Source organism: Capra hircus, chromosome 13 (genome assembly GCF_001704415.2).
Source record: "Capra hircus breed San Clemente chromosome 13, ASM170441v1, whole genome shotgun sequence".
NCBI classification, from domain to species: Eukaryota; Metazoa; Chordata; class Mammalia; order Artiodactyla; family Bovidae; genus Capra; species Capra hircus.
The window spans coordinates 40,841,896-40,860,887 of NC_030820.1; the positions used below are offsets into that span (position 1 = coordinate 40,841,896).

The 18,992-nt window shown below is 46.3% G+C and overlaps 1 long non-coding RNA gene across 4 annotated transcripts in view; it reads right to left on the reverse strand.

The window, feature by feature from the left end:
• Nucleotides 5,019–18,992, reverse strand: part of LOC106502752 — a 28,965-nt gene continuing 14,991 nt past the window's right edge. For 2 of the 4 annotated variants that reach the window (XR_001919010.1, XR_001919011.1), the window contains exons 2-5: nt 16,569–16,757; nt 15,852–15,898; nt 15,214–15,287; nt 5,019–5,627 (exon numbers count right to left, since the gene is read on the reverse strand). This is a non-coding gene — a long non-coding RNA (uncharacterized LOC106502752). Of the gene's footprint in view, nt 5,628–13,398; nt 13,697–15,213; nt 15,288–15,851; nt 15,899–16,568; nt 17,313–18,992 lie in introns of those variants that run through there. The other 2 variants (XR_001296398.2, XR_001919009.1) reach the window with 2 other exon arrangements.

An 18,992-nucleotide genomic window follows, 5' to 3' on the forward strand; every position in this document is an offset into this window, starting at 1 on the left:
TTCCTCTTTGGAATTAGCTAGTTGGTAGAGGTCCAGTCCTCACAAATTGATGGAGCTTCTCTCCCTGTGGGGGTCCAGCAGAGCAGAGGGGCTGGATGCCCCGGCTACAGAGAGAGGTCGCAGAGGTGAGGCAACATAGAAACGCTGGCCTGAGTCAGGGTCCTGGGGGGCCAGGGATGGTCCAGAACTCAGCTTGGATGAAGAGAGAAGAAATATGAGTAATCAACGATATAAAAGCCCACTTCCAGGTCTCCGGAACTCCAGCTCCCTTGGCCGCGCAGGACAAATGCAAATCATCTTCGCCAAGACAGGAGGGCCTACGGGACGAAATGGCCCTTTTTGCTAACCTCTCACAGCATCACAAACGATAGGAAACAAGTGTTTGATATCACCTCCCCACACCCCACATAGCCTGTTTTTCATTAAATAGGGAATTCTAGAATCATCCTGGTGCCTGGGGAGCCTCTTCTGATTGGCTGGTCTGATGTCTAGGAGTCCAGTGTCCTTTTCTCACCTTGTTCATATCGGTGTGTTCACGGTCTATACATGTCTTCTGTGTGCATGCCTACATGTGTAAAGCAGGGTTCACTTTCATGCTACATTCTAGGCAGAACTAAACCACATCCTTTAAACAGGCTGAAAAGTTTTTCATAATTTCCAGCGAAGAGGTTGAACTTGCTCACTGCCCAGGCAACACTTAGTGTTGAATACCCTGGCAATTTTTCTGGGGCCTCTCCAGACCATGTCTCATTTCTGTTCTGAACACAGTAGAGCTGCAGCTTGGGAATTCTTAAAGCAGGGGTGCAGGTCACAGGTAGGGCTCAAAGTAACCCCTGGAAAACCTCTGAAATGACCCCAGAACATAATGCTACATTGAGTCTGGCTATGTATATCCTCTCCTGTCCCTCTGCCAGCACCAGAAAATGGTCAGCTCTTCACAGAGCAGCTGGGAAAGGATAGGCTTAAGTCCGGGATCCATTTGTCCAAAGCACAAGAAGCTCCTTGATAGTTGGTGAAGCAGCTCCCGCCTGGAGAAACAGGTTGGGGTCGGAACCAAGGGAGAAGTAGGCGTGCAGGCCAGCAGCCAAGGCCCGGGGAGATCTCAGCCTAGAGGTGCTGGACTCAGGGAGGCTGAGGACACACAGGGTGGTGCGTCACCTGTTGCTGCCCTGCCAGCTGCCCAAGCAGAGCACAGTCACCCCCATGTTACACCCCCCACCTCTCAAAGCCAAACCCCGGCCAGGCCATTGGGCTGGACCTCCAGAGTCCGGGTTGCCAGGTGTCCACAATGGGTATCTTTAGCCCCACAGAGGTAACGAGCAGGCTAAGTCACTGCAGTCGTGTCCAACCCTTTGCAACCCCATAGACTGTAGCCCACCAGGCTCCTCTCTCCATGGGGATTCCCCAGGCAAGAATACTGGAGTGGGCTGCCATTTCCTTCTCCAGGGAATCTTCCCAACCCAGGGATCGAATCCAGGTCTCCTACATCTCCTGCATTGGCAGGCAGATTCTTTACTTCTTGTACCTCCTGGGAAACCCAATAAGACTTATGTTTGAACCAACTGCTTCTCACCCCTAAGAAGCTCAGAAATAAGCTAGGTTTTCAAATTCACTTCTGAAATAAAAGTACACGGGGTACTTTTCTGTAGCAGGCTAACCAAAAATGCATAATATCTTAACACAAAATAAAATAATTTTTTAAAGTGGTAAAGGCTAACTGAGATACCAGCCTTTAAAATGGCTTGTAGATAAGTGGCCAGGCCTCTACAGTACCCATGAGCCACTGTGGGGTCAGGCACCCTGCAGGCTCAGAGCCCACAGATCAGCAATCTTGGCCAGCAAGTGGGAGTCAACGTCCTCACCTGCTCATCACCTACCTAAGGCCACCCGAACACATTTTGACCTGGATAAAAACAGTAAAAGAAAAGAAAGGAAAGGAAGAGAAGAAAGGAGGAAGGAAGGAAAGCAGAGGAAAGAAAAAAAAAAGAAATGAAGGAAGTTTGGAGGGAAGGAGTAAGGAAGGAGAGAGAGTGGGAGGGAGGGCGGAAAGGAAGGAAGGAGAAAAAGAATGTTCTCTTTGAACAGGAGAGGAGGTTGCCTGGGACTGACAGAGGGAAATAAGAGGAGGAATTTAAATGGCACAGTGACTAACAAAGCCGCAGGTGTAAATGGCTGTTTGAGATCCTTGTACATGTCCAGCACCTACAGTCTACGGGCAGCTGCCTGCTTCCCACAGCTTGTGAGAGGCAGCAGAGGATTGTGACCACAGCCCAGAGGGGTCAGTATACCTGGCCTGTGAGCTGCTCTGTGACTGAGGGTCCTTCGGCCTCCCAGCCCTATACATGATGGAAGCGGAAAACACCTAAGCATGAAAAGGTGCCTTTAGGTCAGTAATTCAATGCTCCTGAATTTTGTCCAACCACCAGGCAAGAGAAGCAGGACAGAAACTGCCGTCTGTGTTGCAGGTCAAAGATATGGAACATTCCTAAAGTTGCACAGGGTGTTGACAATCAAAGAGACAAGCCCCCAGCTCTCCCCTGTCCTGTTCTCTCCATCACAATGACTAGAAGAAGCTCTAAGTGACAAGGAGCTCGTGTATCCGATCAACTTAATGTATCTGGAGGCTGGAGAGCTTGGGAAACTTATGTCAAACTAGCAAAGACTCAAGCCATCATCAGAATAACTCCACATCTGAGAGGCAGGGTTTTCTCCACTCTCTTTGGCCGTTCTGTGACCACCCAGGTGGGCTCTGGGTATCACTGGTGACCTGTCTCCGTGGTTTTTGCTCTGCTCCTGTTTACCTGTTTTATCAAGAAGGGGACAGTGTGTCTGTTTGTGCTTTGCCGGGCATTAATAAAGATAAGAGAGGCCGTAGCTACCAAACAGAGTTTTCAAAAACCCTCCCTGGTTTCCCTGGCTGCCAGGCTGCGTGCACAGACATACAGAGTCACTGATGCAGGAACTATTATCACCATCCGATTATTGTCATTGTAATGCCTATTCAACGGCCCCTTTGTAAGTTCCTAGAGGGCAGGGACCGTGTCTTGGGCTGCTTTTCATGAATTCATGCCTTCCTGCTCCCATTCACTGATTCTACAAACGTTTATTGAGTGCAGACCTCACCGTGCCTGCCACAGTGCTGGGGACACAGAGAATATATCATATGCTGGGTGTCCTCAGTGGCACAGCCCTGCCCTGGAGGCCAGCCCTCTTTCTGTCCACTCTTCCAGGAAAGAAGCCCCTCATCGGGCACGGGTTGGGCTGTCTACAGCTGCCTTCAGGCCACAAGACCTATCGATATCTTTATTCCATCTGAACTTCTACAGTGTGACCGTATTTCTTTTATGATAAAACCAAAAAAACCGAATGAAGTCTAGTTTTTAAACCTATCATTTCAAAACTAAACTTCTACTTCTCTCATCCTTGACCGCCCACTTGAATCTCCTTGGGGATGTTCAAAGACGCATGCCGGGCCCCATGTACAGCATGGGCGACCTCACTGGCCAGGGCACCAGGGATCTGCAGAACTCCTAGATGATTTGAACACGTGGCCAAGTTGAAAGACACCCGTCAAAGAAGGGACAGAGGAAAGAAAGCCTCAGGCTCACAGGTGGGGGCTGCTCTCTCTCAGATTTGTCTTTTGTGCCTCTGCCTGTGTATTGAGGTGAGGAGAGAATTCTGACTCCCTGTCCTGAGCCACTTGCTCCCCATACCCAAGATGTCCGTGACTTCCTAGCTGCCCTTGCCTCAGGATACCCTCCTCTGCCTGGGACATGCTCCTGTCACCTCTGGGCCAGATAAGGCTCTGGACTCTGGCCCAACAGGGAGTCATCCATCTCTTTCAATTCTGGCTTCCATACCCTGGACTCCAGGATCTCACCCTTCTGTTTTCTATGACTCACACGGTCGGATAAATCCTCTCCCTTTCCTGGTGGCAATGACGTCCTTTAGGAAGGGGTACCTCTTGGAGGCATCAATCCTTACACCAATATGGGGGCTTTGGGGGATGCTAGGAGGGAAGGGCCCCAGAGCCTTCCTGACACATGGTGGAGGAGCACACCCACACCTGTGTCCTTGAAGTTCATCCCCAAGGAAGTGCAGACCAAGAAGACTCCTGTATTTGTGAATGGGCAGTCCTGCCCACTCAGAGGGTGAGCTTTGTTTAGAAAAAGGAAACTGAGTTTTGGCAAGGATGTCGAGAAACGGGAACTCTGGTACCTGTGTGGCTGGTGGGAAAGTAAAATTGTGTAGCTTCTGTAGGGGTGAGCTCCTCAAAAAATTTCTATAGAATTCTCCTGCAGCTCTGAAATTTTACTGCAAGGTACGTGCCCAGGGAACTGAAAGCAGGGACTCAGAAACATGTGCACATGTGTCCATAGCAGCATCATTCACCACGAGCAAAAGGCGGGAATAGCCTGGATGTCAGATAAATGGATACATTGATGAATAAATTATATATATATATACACACACATGTATGTGCATGTATAAATGATTATCTAATGTGTAAATATATATTTATTCAATGAACAATACACATATTAGGAGACAACGTGTTAATACAATAGGCATTAAATATTAGATGATGTTACAAAACACATAATGTAATCAAAATTGAAACTTAAGGGTGAAATTAAGAATGCAAAGAAGACGACTTCTCTGGCAGTTCTGAGAATCTGCCTGCAATGCTGGAGACCCCAGTTTGATTCCTGGATCAGGAAGATTCCCTGGAGAAGGGATAGGCTACCCACTCCAGTATTCTTGGGCTTCCCTCGTGACTAGCTGGTAAAGAATCTGCCTGCAATGTGGGAAACCTGGGTTCAGTCTCTGGATTGGGAAGATCCCCTGGAGAAGGGAAAGGCTACCCACTCCAGCATTCTGGCCTAGAGAATTCCATGGACTTTATAGTCCATGGGGTTGCAAAGAGTCAGACACGACTGAGTGAATTTCACTTCACTGGTGGTCCGGTGGTTAAGAATCCACCTTCCAGTGCAAGGGGCATGGGTTTGATCCCTGGTCAGGAAACTAAGATCCTGCGTGCCACAAGGCACAGTCTTAAAAAGAAACGGAAGAATTCTTACTCAAGCTCCCAGTGGTGACCACCCATCTCTGAAAATTGCCCCCGATTGTTTCCCTTTTCCTTGCTCTTCTTGACTCCCATGAAAATTTAGATTTAAGGATAAAGTTCTTTGTGCAGCCATTTTTAAGGTGTCTGTTTTGTTGCTCTGGAAAGACACTGTGGGTATCTGAATTCCTTCCAGTGGGTCTGTCTGCCCTGAAGACAGGATTTGTTTGGGGTGAACCCATGAGGATGACATGAGGCTGGACCATCACCCAGATGCTGAGAGTCTCTAAACACAAAGTGTTTTCCACTTTATACCTGATGCTCTTGGGAGCCCTCGCATGCATCTAACTTGCTGTTTGTTTCTAATAAATCCAGTCCCTTGGATAGATAAGAGTCTAAGTGAGACCCAAAGATAACACAGCTGGGTGGTGACGGGGTTGAAGCCTCAGGTCTCAGGGCTGGAAGGGCGAGCTTCAAGAGCAGCTTCAAGGGAACTGATTCCTGAGATTGCCAACATGAAGACATGCCCGAGACAACCATCATTCCAGCAACATCATGATGCCTGTAAGACAAAGATGAGGACATGTTACTTTTGAGCAAGGAAGGCAGAGCAGGAGAAATCAATGTGAATTCACAATGAAATTTTTAAATCAGAGAATTTTAATAAAGCATAGTTTTTTTTTTAACAAAACAAAATCCGTGAATTGATTTCGTTATTGTCTCACATCTCTACTCCAACGTGGGCAGTTGTACAAGGATATCGATCTATTGAGTCACATGACAATGCCTAGATGTGAGTGTTACAGACCTCAGAAAACATGAAGCTCAAGTGGTTGAACCCAAGTCTTCAGTGACATAATGTGCAAACTCCTGAAACTGTGATATTTAAGGGGAAGATCTTTTCCAGGGGTATAAAAAAATATATCTGAAGGGGAGGGAGCTTCTAATTTCAAGGACAATAATGAAAAGAAAATCAGCAGTTAGTGACACTGGAGTGAATATTGGAATTCCCCTAAAAGAAGAAAAATTGGGGGGGAGAAATCAAATAAATGAATAAAGTTTTTATGCACATGCTGCTGCTACTGCTAAGTCGCTTCAGTTGTGTCTGAATCTGTGCAACCCCATACACATGAAGCCATGCAAAATGATCGATGGACAAATACAAAATCCATATGCCCCTTCCAAATGTCCTAGGGCACGACCACAACACATCATGGAGCGAGGTGTGAAATTCACGTGAGACAGGAAAGAGCTGAGGGTCTCCAGCCAGTGAGCAGCCAGTGGACGTGCTGGACGGGGCCAGGGTTCCAACAAAGGCTGCTGCACTGTGGAACAGGTACAAGACAGATGGCTCGTTAAACATTGCCAGCATACTTGAGTGGTGCCATTCCGCGGTCAGAGCCTGGATAATGGTCGCAAGGACATTGTGTAGCAGCAAGTTGGCTAATTTCAACCAGGCTAAAGCTCTTGCTTATCTTTGTTGGTTTTGCAAAGATTAAGGCCCTTTCTCTGCTTTGAATGCACCACAGCTGCCCAGCAAAGCATTCCTGAAGTTTTGTCTGAATTCCCGCTGTTAAGAGGGGGCCCTGCAGAACTTGGCACATGCAAAGACTTGTTTGCTTCGTCCTTGGAGTTGCTTCTCCCCAGAAGATCTGGGCCACTCTTTCCTCTGAATTCTGGGCGGAATGATCTGGAGTCATGGGGGTCTTTGCAAGAAAATCTCCCCCTTGGGGCTTCAAAATGCATCTGCTGTGGATTTCTATTTCAGATTAAGACTGATCCATTCACTACTTTTGTGGAAAAGGGTAAACACTGTCGTAAATTCCATCCAGTGAATCACGAGGAGATGGTGGTTCAAATTCAATGTGTTTGCTTTCGAAAGGGGGCCCTTGGCTTCTTATCTTTATGTACAAAAGAAAATCAGACTCAGCCTGGTCCTGCAGCCAATGGACATACACCTGGGCTGCTCAGCTGCTGTGGGGCCTCCAACCTGAAGCTCCTCTCCCCTGTTTGCAGACAAAGGCAGAGGGCGAGGGGCTGATGCAGAGGGGGCTGGGCCAGGGTCTGTGCCCACAGGCCCAGAACAGAGCTAGCTGTGGGCATTATCTGGGTACGTTATGAAAAGTGATGCCTTGACTGATTAGGTGTTTCTGGCAGCTCAGATGGCGTCTTCTCTTAGAGGTGGTGTGTGGCTATCCCACCTTGCTAAGTGCTATATTTGCCTGAAGCAGCCTCCTCTGCCCAATTGATCATTTCCAGCTATATGCACTTGAGAATTTGTGCCCAGTAGATAAGCTTTAAAATTAACCTTTTTGACTACATCTATAGAAGCAAAGAAGGAACCAAGAAAGTTGATTTTATCCTCCCTCCCTCTCTCTCCCTCTCTCTCTCTCTTGCTCTTTACACACACGCACACACATGCACCCTACATCGCAGTGTCTCTCTGCAGTGTCAAGTGTTGTCAGGATTAAGCAGTAGCTTCTGGTGAGCAACTAAGTTCTGAGGATGCACTTGAGAAAATGAAAGACATTTCATTCTAAAGAACTTTCCATTTGGAAACTTCAAATGGGAGAAACCAGTGAGAAGTGGGATGTTACATTTTGTGTTATTGTATGTTTGGAATTCAAGAAAAGAGAAAAGCATCAGCTTGGGAGGTCACCACAAATTTTTTATAACATTTAAAAGAACCTTCTATATCTCTTCAAATGCAAAAAATTAGAATTTTGGGGGGCTCAAAAATCACTGCAGATGGTGATTGCAGCCATGAAAGGACACTCGCTCCTTGGAAGGAAAGCTATGATACACCTAGACAGCGTATTAAAAAGCAGAGACATCATTTTGCTGACAAAGGTCTGTATAGTCAAAACTATTGTTTTTCCAACAGTCATGTATGGATGTGAGAGTTGGACCATAAAGAAGGCTGAGCGCCAAAGAATTGATGCTTTCAAATTGCAGTGCTGTAGAAGACTCTTGAGAGTCCCTTGAACAGAAACGCAATCAATCCACTCAATCCTAAAAGAAATAAGTCCTGAATATTCATTGGTAGGACTGATGCTGAAGCTGAAGCTCCAATACTTTGGCCACCTGATGTGAAGAGCCAATCCATTGGAAAAGACCCTGATCCTGGGAAAGATTGAAAGCAGGAAGAGAAAGAAGTGACAGAGGATGAGATGGTTGGATGGCATGATTGACTTGATAGAAGTGAATTTGAGCAAGCTTGGGGAGATGGCGAAGGATAGGGAAGCCTGGCGTGCTGCAGTTCATGGGGTCGCAGAGTCGAACACGACTTAGTAACAAAACAACAGCAAAGGGGCAAGGCATGTCCACCCAGGGCTCTTCTGTTGATTTATTCTGTTATTTTCCCACCGTCTCCCATCCGTGTTCTGGCTCCACAGCACACACTGGTGTTCCCCCTGCACCGTGGGGCATGAGCAGGTCCTCCAGATGGGAGGGGCTACCTGTGCTATAGTTATCTACTTGCTTCCCCGGTGGCTCAGAGGTTAAAGCGTCTGCCTCTAATGCGGAAGACCTGGGTTCAATCCCTGGGTCGGGCAGATCCCCTGGAGAAGGAAATGGCAACCCACTCCAGGATTCTTGCCTGGAGAATCCCATGGACGGAGGAGCCTGGTGGGTTACAGTCCATGGGGTTGCAAAGAGTCAGACACGACTGAGCAACTTAACTTAACTTAACTTAATCAAGTAGTTATCTACTTGATTCTAGGTAAGCCTTCTTTGATTCCTCTCGTCAAGAATCACTAGTTTCCCTTATGACATGGTCCATTTACCCTGGTTCAAATATGTATTGGTATATAGAATGTCATTCCCACCATTGTTCACTCACTTTTCAAAGAATCAGATTTTAGTGGAGATTTAGGCTGTTTTATTGATTTCTCTCCCTGTCTTCTTTATGTTCTTCTTTCTCACTACTCTGGTTTTATTCTAATTCTCTTTTTTCCCCTAGTATGTTTCATTTTGCTTTTAGGTCTTTGGTTTTCAATGTGTCTTGCTTATGATCATGTACTCAAAATGACACGAAACACGAAATGCCACCTAAGTATTGGCCACAGAGTTTGACGTGATATTTTCATTCTTGTTCCTTTATAAAAATTTTGCAATATCTTTTAATTTTGTCCCTTGAATACCATTGCCTATGTGTTATTTAATTTTTGAGCTCAAGAGATATTTGACACTTTCTTCTTATTATTTCTTATATCATTATGATCAAAGAGCATAATCTGTGTATACTGATAATTTGGCAATTGTTCTTTTGTTCCGTGAGAACTTATAAATGAATATTCTGTTTGCAGGTATATGTTTATGTATACCTATTAGATCAGCACTATCTAATAGAAATGATGCAAGTCATATATATGTGTGTGTGTCTCTGTGTGTGTGTATAATTATATATATATATTTTAGCAGCCATAGTAGCAAAGTAAAAATACACCTGAGTGTCAGTGACTCAGTCATGTCCAGCTCTTTGTGACTCCCATAGACTATAGTCCCCAGGCTCCTCGGTCCACAGGATTTCCCAGACACAGTTACTGAAATGGGATGACATTTCCTTCTCCAGGGGATCTTCCTGACCTAGGGATCAAATCCAAGTCTCAGGTATTATAGGCAGATTCTTTACTGCTGAGCCACCAGGCAAGCCAGAGAATACAAATACCAAGTTCCAATGAGAAGTTAAACAGAAGACAGTGGTTCGGAGACTCCAACATATTTGGCTAGTATTAGCATAAGACTTTTCAAAGTGGTTTCTTTTCCAGATACCCCATTCCCTGAGGACACCTCCACTTGTAAGTGTAATGGGCGTGTGCCCAGCTGGCCTGTCCCCAGCAGCAGTGACCTGGGTGAGGTTGGATTGATCTTGGGCACCAGCTCTCCTTCCTCAATAAAAATCTATTGGACCAGAAGCCAAGGGGTTTTATTCCTACATCCTCTGAGAGGGATGTTTTTCTAGGATTTTGCTTCTTAAAGGCAAGTTCACTTTCTTGGACAAGTGGGTGTCCCAGTGATAGAGCCCAGCTTTCCATGAGTGGACAACAAATTGCATCCTGGACCTGTGTTGCCAGGATTCCTGAATTTGAGTTGGAATTTTAGTGTTAGAAGCAAAGCTACAGAATTGATTGTAGAGAGAAAGAGTAAACGAACTTGGGAAATTCCCATGTCCTTCCTGGTGAGGATCAGCAGGACAGGAGGTTGGGAAGAGGACTGAGTGGAGGTGAGCTCTCCTGCAGGCATCTCCATCCAGCCCCAGCTATCAGCTGCTGCCCTGGAACTGGAAGCTTTCAAAGTATCTTAAGCAACTACATTAAATCCCCAGTCTGTCTTCTGTATCCATACGATCCCTTTTGTCTGAGAACTATCTTCTAAAGATTACGAACAGAGCCTCAGAACTATCTTGGACTCTGGGGTGACTGAAGCCATGATGTCAAAAGACGCTTGCTCCTTAGAAGGAAAGCTATGACAAACCTAGGCAGTGTATTAAAAAGCAGAGACATCACTTTGCCAACAAAAGTCCGTCTAGTCAAAGCTATGGTTTTTCCAGTAGTCATATATGGATGTGAGAGTTGGACTATAAAGAAAGCTGAGCGCCAAAAGGATTGAACTGTGGTGCTGGAGGAGACTCTTGAGGTCCCTTGGACAGCAAGGAGATACAACCAGTGAATCCTAGAGGAAATCAGTCCTGAATATTCACTGAAAGGACTGGTGCTGAAGCTGAAACTCCAAAACTTTGGCCACCTCATGCAAAGAGCCAACTCATTGGAAAAGACCCTGATGCTGGGAAAGATTGAAGGCAGGAGGAGAAGGGGACAACAGAGGATGAGATGGTTGGGTGGCATCACTGACTCAGTGGACATGAGTTTGAGCAAACTCCAGGAGATAGTGAAGGACAGGGAAGCCTGGCATGCTGCAGTCCACGGGGGTCACAAAGAATCAGATAAGACTTAGCAACTGAGCAAGAACAACAACAATGTTCAAACTCCATCCTTGTCCAGTTAACAGTGGGCTTTTGGATGGTTCAAAGAATGAAGATGATTCATTCTTCCTCTGTGTAGCAGTGATAGGACCCACCTCATAAATTTTTCAGAACTGGAAGATATAGGGACTGACAAACTGCCATGGACAGCTCTTGATAGTATTAAAGATTTGCTCTAGAATGGCTGCCATCATTATTGCTGCTATGGATCATTCTTAACTTTCCTGTGAGTCCAGTTGCTAAGTAAAAACTATGGCCCAAAGTGTGAAAGGCAGACATCTACCACTGGGGTCCCAGGGCAGGGGCTCAGAGTGACTCAAACGCCAGAGGCTCCACTGGCTTCTTTCAAGAAAAGTACTGGACCATTGAGAGACTTCTAGATCCATGTAGCCCTCTCCCAACCCTGTGACCCTAGATGGATGTGCAGGAAAAAAACGAATTAGATGGGTCCATCCAGTCCCTCTGGCTCAGTACTCTTGTGGTCCTAAACCTAAGACTCTGGCCTTGATTAACTAATCCTCCCAGTGTTCTGGTTGACTAAGAGAAGCGTAATGGGAGGTTCATGCACCATAATCTTCCTAAAGAATGCTAAGCATACCATCCCAGAAGAAATCCAGTTTTCTCAAACCCTGAGCAGCCCACTCTAAGACTCCTACCTCCAACATTGCCCTTTTGGCTCGCCTGCTTAGGAGGCTCTGAAGAGGTCAGGGGAAACAGGATGCCACCTCCCCATCTCAAGAACATCTTTTGGGGAATATCCCTGGTGGTCCAGTGGTTAACAATCTGCCTAGCAATACAGGGGATGCAGGTTCAATCCCTGGTTGGGGGAACAAAGAATCCCTCATGCTGGGGAGCAGCTAAGTCCAAGAGCTACAACTACTGAAACCTGGACACTCTGGAGCCCATGAGCCACAACTCTGGAGCCCATGCACCACAAAGAAGAGGCCACATGATGTAACGAAGATCCTCCATGCCACACCTAAGACCCAACACAGCCAAGTAAATAAATATTTTCTTAAAAAGGAGAGGACATCTTTCAACTGAACTAGGGTCAGCTTCATTTTCAACTTGGGGTACATTCCAGACTGATATAAAGAAAATGGATTAGGCTGGCAATTCCTTGATTCCATTCACAGACCCTGAGAGCCTGTGGTGGTGAGTGCTGTGCTGGCCCCTGGCTGAAGCTGAACGCTGTCTAGAAAAACAAAGCAGGTTTTAAAAAATAATAAACGTCATTTAGGATGTGACTAACCAATGCCCACTCCCTATGTGTGTCTCTATGTCTATAATCTTTCTGCTTGTAACTTTCAGGCAGCTTTCCTCTTACCCACCTTCCACCTGGGCCCAAGAAGGCATATGCCAGGAGAAGGACAGTGATTCCGGCCAACACAGTGAGTCAGGGACATATGGTGTCCTGAGCTCTCTGTTTACTCTTGTACCTGGGAGATTAGTCAGCCAGAAGCGCAGAATCAGCCTGAATGCCATCTGCTGTTCTTCAGTGCAGGCTGAAGGGGACAGGTCAGCCCTACATATCTTGATAGCTAGGGGAGGGCCTGGACCATCCAGAATGCAAAAGCCGCAGTCTGATGAAGGCAAGGCTTCTGTTCTTCCTACTGTTAGGCTGTCCTTTCTCACCAAACAAGGGAAGAGCTGCATCTGGGAAAGGAAGATGGACCTTGAGCTACTGTGGTCCTGGTTTGTCCCAGGCTCCTTGGTGGACTCTTCACAGCCCCAAGACACCAGGCAACTGTCCTCACTCCACTCTGGCTGGTCTACAGCCTTGGGAGTTGGTCTAAGAACTCAAGGTTTCCTGCACAGAAAGCTGCTGATTTGTCAGTGGAAAGATTCTAGTCTTTGGCCCCTGCTTCCGCCTACTTTTAAGGTCAGGTCTTGAGGTCTTGGGTAACTTTTTCAACCTCCCTAAGTCTCCCTTTCTTTGTCTGTTGAATGGCGATCTTCACAAGGCTGTTGCCTAGGATGAACTGATCTGAGATAATCTATGTAAAGCACCTGGATTTAGGAGGAGTGCAATAAAAGTGAGTGCCCTTCCCCCTCCCCTGGATTATGTGCCTTTTCCCCTCACTTCATGGAGATTCCTTGGTGAACAGAAAGCTGTTACGTCATTTGCTTGTAATCCTCATGATAAAATAAAATTCCCATCAAAATAATGTTAACGGCCCATTGGCATGTCTGGATCACAGAAATAATGATGTGGTGAAAATAAAACTGAAGCTATTGGCTCAAGGAAAGAGGTTAGCAAGTCACAGTGTGCAGAGAAAGAGAGAGAGAAAGAGTAACTGGCCCTGGGGGAGCCTGAATCATTCTCCATCAACAGCAAAATTGCACATACAGTGCAGGACTCCTGTGAGCTCTCAAGACATGCTTTGGACAAAATGCTCCGTAGTCTCCAGCATTCTAAGTTCACTTCTTGGGAGTCTTCTATTCCATCAACACTGACTCCAGTTCCCAGCCTACCAGCCCCGAAAGGAGGCTGATGTGGCTGTGGGTTTCATAAACTCCTTGTGGGAGATTTTCTCTCATTTGGCTGACAACAAGGTATGAAGTTGCAAGTCACAAAATTCCAAATTATGAAGGCATCTCCATCAGATTTCTGGGCTTCCCAGGTGGCTCAGTGGTAAAGAATCTGCCTGCAATGCAAGAGACACAGGAGACGAAGTTTGAGTTCCGGGGTCAGGAAGATCCTCTCTAGGAGGAAACCACAACCCACTCCAGTATTCTTGCCTGGAGAATCTCATGGACAGAGGAGCCTGGTGGACTACAGGGTTGCAAAGAGTTGGATACAACTGAGTACACACCACCGGATTTCTACTAGTGCTATGGGTTTTGTTATAAAAATTGTCCCATTTGCAGCCACCAGCTCCCAGGTGCAATTTTCAGCACAGAAATTCCCTGCGGCCAGTTATAAGGAAACTGTGACAACATCCGGCCAACTTCAGAGAAATTGATTTGGGCTGGGAGGGTGGACTTTGTTCACCCACGGTGTTCCAATGAATATTTTCAGGCTTAAGGAACAGACCGTCCAAAAATAAAATTCATTGATTTTTCCAAAGGGCAAGGACAAGCAGATGGCCCTAGTAAAGGAGGTCTCCGCCATGGCTTTCCTGCACTCACGCTGTATTCTTGATGTTGAACAGATGCTCTTCTGGAGGATGAAGAGAAATCAAGACAATCAGAGACAAAGTTACGGTTGGCTACCATGGAATACGCAGTGGGCATTTTTTGGTAGAAAAGCTGGAGAATCCCCACACCCCATGCCCTGAGCACATTCATCTCCAGCTCCAGGGACTGTTGGACCTCCGGTTCTGACTTCCGTTCTCCACACCAGCAAAAGATGGCTGGGACCAGGACAGCTCTGTTCATGCAAAATAAGATGGTCAGCAGAGTCCAGACAGCACAGGCAGGAGGGGAGCCCAACTGCACAAGCTTCTCCTTGTTGATGCAAAATGGTCCCCATGGTCTGGGTGAAAAATAACGGCCTTCAGGGTCCATGGGAATGGGCTCCAGCACCAGCGAGGTCACTTCTGAGATGAGCTGGTCTCTTCTGAGATGGTCGTGCTCTCGATTCTTCCTGGGCTCTATTGCTTCATCCATAAACGGAATAACAATGCCTGTGTTGAAATGGGTTCTCAGTGCACATTAAATATGTTTTTAGAGCAAATGTGGAGACAGTTGACTTGCACTGATGGAGGAATTTAAAAAAGGAAGCTAGAGAAGGGTAGGCTGAAGAGCCAGTGAGGATCCCTCCTGCCCCAGATCCCATGGGCACTTTGGCTGGTGGTGAGGCCCGGATCCCACTTCAGTGTCTTCTTTGAGCATTGAAGGCTGCTTTCCAGGTGGAACGTGGACACCAGAGTATGGGCCATTCTGGAGAAGCCACTGTTTCTGGAAATAATCCACATTTGAGCCGTAAACAGGGCCTGCCTTTGCTAGTGTCAGACGGAGACATGGAGAGGGTGGTGTTAGTGGTTACTTTTCAGAATCATCCAGAATCTTTCTGAATTCTCCAATGGAGACAAACTAGCTCGTGTACACAATTGCTTTTGGGGTCTAATTGTTGTCTAAATTAGCCTTGCTTCCACAGACAATGATAAATGGTATCTTGAGAAAAGCATAGGGATTCGATGGAGGTTCTGAAATCACTTACCAGCTGGTCTTTAATCCTCACATTGACATTTATGGTGGCTGGACTCCAGTGACGCATGCCCTTGCCTTCGATTGCTAAAAAGATCCAAAGTCACAGACAAGCAAAATCAGGGAGCTGAAAGCATTACAGAAAACCTGTCATTAATTACTACGTTGATAAATTAAGGGGAGACATTTCTGTAGGAGCATGGCTCAGCTGAGAGCTCAGCATTGGTATTGCAATGGCACCTGTATTGCTGTGTGGCCCTAGGCAGTCTCCTTAACCTCTCTGATCATGCATTTTCTCATCTGTAAATGGACAGAGGACACCTGATAACACCTGCCTCAACTATACCTTATGGATGTCCAGGATCCAGTAAGAAAATAGGCCTGAAGGCCTTTTGAAAAATCAGAAAGGCTATAAAATTTAATAACAGTACACTATCATGGTTATTATGTCCAAGGAACACCAGCTGGAAGATGACAGATCGTCCTCTATCTACTGGTTATTGCTGCTCAGCATCTTCTAAGATGTATGTTTGTGCTCAAAGGTCACCCTGACTCAGTCTGTGTGTGTCAATTATAAAATTCATCCAACTTTTCTGTACATTTGAAAATTGTTCTAATAAAAATGTTGGCATATGAAAAGAATCACCTTACCTGAACACAGTAGTCTTGCACAGGTCTAGAGGCAATGAGTTTGGAGTCTCCATTTTGAACAAAAAGAAAAAAAAATGGCAACATTATCAAAATGGGAAATAAAACAAGTCATAAATTCTGGCACAATGAAATGTGTCACAGTCTATGATATTCACCAGTCTTATATATAGGAGCACATCATTCTCTAAAAGGAAAAATGCTGAGTTTGTCATGGCACATGACTTTGAGCAAATGCCCTTTACCTGTTAAAACAATATGTAAGAAGATGGTACAGCAACTCTGTACCTGTAATAATGTTCAGTGAAAGAAGCAGCAGAGAGGCAGATTTTTATATACTTAATGGCAATTGTGTTCAATAAAAAAGAAAACAGAATGACTAGAGGTAGAGGTACCCAAAAGATCACAGCGGTTTGGAGTGAGAGGGTTAGGATCACAGGAGGACTTCTTCTTTTGTGTAAAATTGTCCTTTGATGTAGTTATACTCCATTTATTATAGAAAAGAAGAAATACGATTTTCATTGAGTGTAATTGTTTGATATTAAAAAATAAGTAAATGGCAATTTGTGTACACAGGTCCTCTGCCTGGCATGGCTGGCAACAGCAACTTTGCTTTGAAAGAGGACCTCGTGGGTGCCAGGAGCATTGTTCATCTGTGGCTGCCCCGTGACTTTGGACACAATAGTTGCCAGGTTAAGGAGTACCCGCTGGGAGCCCAACCTGGTTTAAGTCCATTGTTGCTTTGAACGCTCCTTGGAGGAGCCCACATCGCCAAGCTTTGAAGTTGTGTTCCCAGAGCCTGCTTATACTGGAAAGGCACAGACTTGGTGTCGGAGGTGGGGAGATGTTCGAGATGATCCCAAAGATCATGATGGTCCCCACATGTGGCCAGGGAGCGCTGAAGACCCCCTGCAAGAGGCCAGGATGTTACCAGTTAGAAAGCTGGACGCAGCTGGGGCATTTCTTTCAAAAATCTAGCCAGGGATCTGCCCAGCCTTTAGGGAAACAGCCCTCAGATAACACTAAGCTGCCTCTCACAAAGGAGCCCAACTCGTTCCTTGTTCTCAGGAGGCAAGAGGCAAGGTCACTTCTCAGAAGATCACATGGAAAAATCTTGGTTTCCCGACCAGGGCCAGCCAAGGCCAACAGGCTGCGGGGCACCAGGTCAAGACTGTGGAGTCCTACCTCTGCCCTGCTCCCAGTCTCCAGTGACCTCTATCTCCAGAGTCTCTGCTCCAGCCCCTACTTCCCTGGGGAGAGGTCCTCAGGGCCTTCTTTTGCTTTGGAAAACCTAAGATTCTTCCCAAGGCACTAAGCTCAACAAGTTAGCCGCAGTATTTTCTGAAGACCATCTATGTGTAAAGAGCTAAAGTGATAAATATAAATGCACCATGACCTTCACAGAGGCATCCACTGTGCAGTATTAACCACTAATAGTTCTTCCCTGATGGTCCAGTAGTTAAGATGCAGGGGACACAGGTTTGACTCCTGGTCCTGGAAGATCCCACGTGTCTTCAGGCGACTAAGCCCGAGCACCACAACTACTGAAGCCCGAGCACTCTGGAGCCTGTGCTACACAGCTAGAGAAGCCACTGAAGCGAGAAGCCCAGGAACCATAACTAGAGAGCAGCCCCTGATCGCTGCAACTACAGAAAGCCTGCACGCAGCAATGAAGATCCTGCCCCGCTCAAAATAAATAAATAAATAAATAAAATTTAAAAACAGGTGTCAGGGAAGATGAGGTTCTATAAGCAATAGAAAAATGCTACAAGTCGAATGCATTCAATTGCTTTAGTTGTGTCCAGCTCTTTGCGACCCCATGGGCTATAGCCCACCAGGCTCCTCTGTCCATAGGATTCTCCAGGCAAGAATACTGGAGTGGGTTACCATGCCCTTCTTCAGGGGATTTTCCTGACCCAGCTATTGAATCCGTGTCTCCTGTGGAAAAAATCACTGATATCTTCCAACCTCACCACTTGCAAAGCTTTTTTCTATGGACTTTCCCTGAATAAGCTCATTTAAGCCCCACCACAGCTCTTTGACATGGATATTATTTTTATGTGCATTTTACAGAGAAGGAAACTAAGGCACAGAGAAACAAAAGCACTCTGGCTGCAGTGCCTAGGGTCCTGATCACCCGCTGTAGCATGCCCCTGCCACCTCCCATGCAGTGACAGCTGTCATGAGGCCTTAGCCAGGCACTGGGGCAGGGAGGCAAGAGCACTTGTCCAGGTGTTATGGAAGCTTTCTACTCCAATTTGGGCTTTTTGACACCGTCGTAGAATAAAATTCTTCATCCATTTATTTCAAACTCTCAGAGTGACACTAAATAAAAATATTTGGTGTCCATGATAAAAACAATATAAACAAACTACAAAGAACTTTCCTTAATTGAAGACAGGACCAGAACAAATTCCTACAACCTCAGTGCCTGCCCTACCCCAATCGCAGTAACGGTGGGGTGTTTTTTCTTTACCGTTTCCCCGCGTGTTTTCCCCTGCCATAAGGCTGGATGCTTTGTCAATGCTTGATCCCTGGCACACAAAACTTAGAGAATGGGTGAAGGATGTGAAGACAAGCATATAGGAGAATCCAGGCAGAAGGAAGGGAGTTTTATTTTTATTATTAAAGATTTTTGATGTGGACCATTTTTAAAGTCTTTATTGAATTTGTTCCAATATCACTTCTCTTTTATGTTTCAATTTTATGGCCTCAGGGGATATGAGACCTTAGTTCCCTGACCCAAGTTCGAACCCATGCCCCCTACATTGGAAGGCAACATCTTAACCAATGGATCGCCAGAGAAGTCCCTGAAGGAAGGGAGGTTTTAAGCAAAGTCCCTGGAGCCCTGGGAGATGGGCCACTGAGAGGAGGTAGGGGAGGAAGACACCAATAGGAAGCGCATCTCGCACTCCGCGCCGCAGGACTAGAACTCAGCTGTGGAGGCAGGGGGGCCAGTGGGGTTGCTTGCTGCAGAGCCTGCGGGGTCTGACTTTCTTGTATGAAGGGTCCCCATGGAGGAAGCATAGGAGAGGAAGGACCAGAGGTGGTGACGAGGAGGCAGTTCTCCCAGGAACAGACAGAAGAGTGGGGGGTGATCTCCTGAGGATGAGGCCTAGGTAATGGGATGGAAATGGTCTGGCT